We start from the raw sequence: 5,060 nt of genomic DNA, 5'->3' as shown, positions 1-5,060 counted from the left end.
GGTGATTGAAAAGGACTAATAAACATCATAAAAGTGAAATATACTTCAAACTATGCGTTGAGTAGCCAGGATGTAATGGTGTAATGGAACGAGTGAAACAGAGATGACTACCCATTATCTCTGAATAATATTCCGAATCATGTGTCACTTGGCACATTTACATCACGTAGTGAAAGAGTACAAATACTGTTTATTATATGCCTGTTACTCTCAATATATTTCGTTAAGCATCAACCCACTCATATGGTTGAGAAAAGTTCCCATCCACTCTGAACAATTTATGAGAAGTATTTCACAATAGTCTTAAACGTTATAGGCTATGACTTACTTAAATACAAGTATTAGTTTGCCATCTGGTGGTAACTAGAACAACTATATTGTAATAAAATTAATTTTACTTATCACTTATTGGAAAAAATCGAAATATATATATTTTTTAATATAAACATTTGAAAATGAAAATAACATAAGAAAAAAAATTCTACTGTAATTTTTTGATAAATGTTAAGAATTGGTCGTGATTTTATGATTAAATAATAATTATTTGTTCTTGATTGTTATTATTTTTTTAAATTGAAGATAACTGTCTACAAGAACAACTTTGAAAACTTAACAAGAAAGAATATTACCAAAAAAATCTGAATTAACTTCAAAATAATATACATCCATCCAAATAATTCTATTGCGACTTTTTGTGTTTGAAAAATTAACTTGTTTGTACAAAATTGTACATCCTAAAAAATATGTGTTTACGTTTATATGAGTTGGTGTTGCAGAAGGTCGAGGAAAGCAGATACTTAGTCTTAGTGATTCAGTACACTCTACTGTCTTACTACGTTCAGCTGTTTATTTGTTTAAAATTTCCGCGCAAGGCTACACAAAGGACTATTTGTGCATAGTCGTCGCTAATTTTCAACTGCTAGACTAGAGGGAAGCCAAATAGGCAACAGCACCCACCGCCAATTCTTGTCTGACCGAATAATGGTATTTTACTGTCACACTTATAGTACACATACGCCCCAAAACGCGGCAATGGGTCGCAAGCCACGAAGCTATGGATTTACAGTCCGAGCAAGTTCACAATGAAGCAATGTTCAGCCTCACTACAATCGGTCAACAGGTTGATAAAACGATTAGATTATTCAGAATTTTAATGTTTTCAATCACAAATTCTAAACAATCCCATTTGAGATATACACAAAGATGAAATAAACTCTTTAAGCAGGACGTAGGCATAAGTTTAGAAAAATAAATTTGTAAATCCAATGAACTTCAAACACCCACAAATAAGAAATCCATTATGTAGCTAAGCTAAAGACAGAAAAGTAAAAACATAAAAACAACGAACCAAACTTTATATTACCTCAACACCTTTAACCCTTTGAGACCCAAGACGGTATTTTCTTCAATTTCACATAAAAATGTATTGGTTTCACTTTATATTGAAGCTATACAACATAATACCTAGGTCATTTTATAGAGGAGTATGAAAGTATATTTAACATGAATATTTCCTTTCTTCAAGAACTTAAGCGCCATCTAGCGAATATATATTTAACCGTATTTATATTTAATAGTGGACAATACGATCTCATGCCTTTATGTAGATGTTTGTTTTAGTTTTGTTTATGTGCATAATGAATCCAATGGATTAAGGAAACAGAATAAATACTTAACTAACGCTATGCTGTTACCCAATGGGTTAAGGAAACAGAATACACACTTAATCAACTCAGTGCTGTCACCCAAAGAGTTAAATGAAATAATACATACTTAATCAATGCTGCACTGTCACCAAATAGGAAAAGAAAAGAGAATACATATTTAACCAACGCTGTGTTATCCGGCTCGTAAATTGTCATTCAAAAACATTTTCCAGGATTTGAACAAAATTTATAGTAATGTGACTTTACACGATGCGTAGTGAATCATCTATTATTATACACCATTTTCGGACTATTAAGCTATACTTATTACCAGAATACTCACAGTTGACGTAAAAGTATTTTCCCCTAAAAGGACTCGTAGAATTGTATGAATTTTATAGTACGTTTATAATAAGTTTTCCTTATCCAAACAAAGTCGATTTTTACAGGATAATAATAGCATCATTTTACATAACAGTGTAACTTTCACCAAGTGTTGCGTAAGTTTTAATTTTTGCTAATTATTATTTTTAATGCAGAGTATTTTTAACGGGGGGTCATTTGACGAATTCTTAATCTTTGTGTGTTTAACCTCAGCCCCCCTCCCCCAGTGACTCACAGGCAACTAATAAATAACACTAAATATCCGGTATCGGTACCAGGGGTGTTCAGAATACAGATAACCCATTGTGTAGCTTTGGTCTTAACAACAAATGAAAAAGAATCTCATTTCGGTTTACGTTGTAGAAAAACAAATAAGATCTTTAGGAAAAACACAGGAGAATCCCGTGTACACAACTTATTACATTTTTGAACTTTTGTGTTTGTGATAATTAATTTCGATGACAGTATGTCTTACATTAGGGTGGTATTTTTAAACCATAAATTAAAATATACAAACGTTTGTAATGTTAGTTAGACCGCCCCCTAACTACAAGTGAAGCCTACTGCACTGCTAAGAGTCTGGTGGAGATTGGGCGGAGGGAGATCTAAGTGAGTTTTCAAAAATATTGCTTACAGAAAATGTTTTTACTAAAACGTTTCTCCTCTTTCTCTTTTTGTTTAGAAAAGCACTGATATTAATATTATTCTGATCTAGACGTTTCACTTCCAGACGCAACGACCACATTCTTTATTCGCTATTTACCCCTGATGAAGGAAATTCTACTTTCCTGAAGAGCTCGGGATTCTATGTTTGATTTCTCATTGATACTCTACTAATATTATTGTTATAATACTTGTATTATCGAGACGATATCTATGCTATTGTTATAACACTAATATTATTGTGATGTTATTAATAATATTGTTGCAATACTACTGTTATTATGTGTTTTTTATTGTTGTTGTTTTTTTCGTCAAATTATCCACTTAGAATAAATGTCGAACACATTTAATTTAGCAGAAGTACAATGGCAACACTTCATGCAAATCAACAGGCCACTAGCCAATAATCAAATTTTATGGATGCCCTTTACGTAGTTTAATATTAGTTGTCAGCAGTTTTCGGCTTAAAGCCTTCAGGGAATATCCCTATTTGGTTCATGAGGATTATTCTCTTTGCCCTAGGGTCAAAGGTTGTGGCAGCGACGACAATTTAACCACGCGCAGAGAAACACTCCATCACCTGAGGTTATGTACTGATGACATCATCAAGGTCTGTTACTTGGATCACAAGTGAAGAAATACTGGCTCCATTAGATAACACCGTGCACATGTACGTTTGTTGACATTTGCTGAGCTAAATCCTGCGGCGATCAAGACTAATAAGTTTTCTGAAATATTTACACAGCGGTCTTCGTATAATGTCACATGTCTCACGAAGGGGGCGTTACTGTAGAAAGAGAGAGAGAGAGACCATGCGTCCCCTTAGGCAACACAGCAGGAAGAGTCCTTGAAATTACTTGACAAAACCGGGCATTTAATCTGGTATGTTTACTTTCAACAGTTTCGATCAGCGAGAGGAGAAGATACTGTCGTTATTGAAAGTCCGTTTAAAATAGTTTAATAGTTTCAGAAAACAAATAACGATTTCACCTTCATATTAGTCACTAGGATACAATTCTAATGGTTATCTCTGATAATTTGTGATGTTTATGTGTGTTTTAAAAAAGTCCTCATTAATTTCAGAGTCACGGTTTACATTGTGGATTAAAACCTGATATCCTTGACTTACTCTAATATGATGTTCTTGAATTATTCTAACGTGATGGTCTTTCAGTGAATTATTACCTTTACTTGACAATCTCTTAGTTCCTAACGTGATAGCCTGTGATTGACTTACTTCGGCGATTTAATATATATGACTTGCCTTTCTCTAAATAAAAGTGTTTATTCGTGAATAATCTCTACGAGATTTATGGCTATGACTTACCTCTAGGTGACGGTCTGTTAGCTCGGGAATTACTTTTACGAGAAGGTTTAAGGCTATGACTTACCTCTAGGTGACGGCCTGTTTGCTCTGGAATTACTTCTACGTGAAGATTTATGGCTATGACTTACCGCTAGGCGACGGTCTGTTTATTCGTGAGTTATCTCCACGAGAAGATTTATGGCTATGACTTACCTCTAGGTGACGATCTGTTTACTCTGGAATTACTTCTACGTGAAAATGTATGGCTATGACTTACCTCTAGGTGGTGTCGTAGTAACTCACGAACAAACAGACCGTTAAGGTTAATGGCTATGAATTACCTCTATATGACGGTCTGTTTGTTCGTGAGTTACTACGACGTGAAGGTTTATGGCTATGACTTACCGCTAAGCAGTCTGTTTGTTCGTGGTTACCCCTATGTGAAGGTTTATGACTATAAATTACCTCTATATGACGGCCTGTTTGTTCGAGAGTTACTATGACGTGAAGGTTTATGATTATGACTTACCGCTAGGCGACGGTCTGTTTGTTCGTGGTTACCCCTATGTGAAGGTTTATGACTATGACTTACCTCTAGGTGACGGTCTGTTTGTTCGAGAGTTATTCCTACCTAAAGATTTGATATTTTGTTATACTACATACACTTACAAAGCTTGTATTTATTTTCAACAACATATAAAACAAAATTTATCTTGTAACAGTCCAACTTACAAAATCAGAAATAAAGAAAGATCTTATGGCTCAGTTGTGTCCGAAAGCTCGAGACGCTTTCACTTTCAGATACATTAGGGTTAGTGACTGTACTCACCGTCATAAATTACTTCATCCTTTATTGATCCTAGTTAAATTAAAACACATGTGATTGACAGCTTCCATTTATTAAAAACACATGTGATTGACAGCGTCCATTTATTAAAAACACATCTGATTGACAGCGTCCATTTACTAAAAACACATCTGATTGACAGCGTCCATTTATTAAAAACACATCTGATTGACAGCGTCCATTTACTAAAAACACATCTGATTGACAGCGTCCA

At 34.3% G+C, this 5,060-nt stretch overlaps 1 protein-coding gene and 1 long non-coding RNA gene across 13 annotated transcripts in view; one reads left to right on the top strand and one right to left on the bottom strand.

Annotated features, from left to right (window-relative positions):
• Window positions 1-5,060, top strand: part of LOC111087030 — a 104,320-nt gene that overhangs the window by 82,732 nt on the left and 16,528 nt on the right. For 7 of the 12 annotated variants that reach the window (XR_002611746.1, XR_002611753.1, XR_002611747.1 and 4 more), the window contains one exon: window positions 3,216-3,749. The exons of 3 other annotated variants lie outside the window; for them this stretch is intronic. The gene's annotated coding sequence lies outside the window, so the exon portion shown is untranslated. Of the gene's footprint in view, window positions 1-3,215; window positions 4,276-5,060 lie in introns of those variants that run through there. 2 more of the 12 variants (XR_002611752.1, XR_002611751.1) reach the window with 2 other exon arrangements.
• LOC111087031 lies at window positions 3,853-4,992 on the bottom strand. Its single transcript, XR_002611755.1, has 2 exons — window positions 4,592-4,992; window positions 3,853-4,276 (listed from the first exon to the last, which is right to left on the bottom strand). It is a non-coding gene; the product is annotated as an uncharacterized LOC111087031 (long non-coding RNA).

This window comes from Limulus polyphemus, unplaced genomic scaffold, assembly GCF_000517525.1.
Source record: "Limulus polyphemus unplaced genomic scaffold, Limulus_polyphemus-2.1.2 Scaffold1657, whole genome shotgun sequence".
Lineage (NCBI taxonomy): Eukaryota > Metazoa > Arthropoda > Merostomata > Xiphosura > Limulidae > Limulus > Limulus polyphemus.
This window is presented reverse-complemented; position numbering and strand designations above follow the sequence as displayed.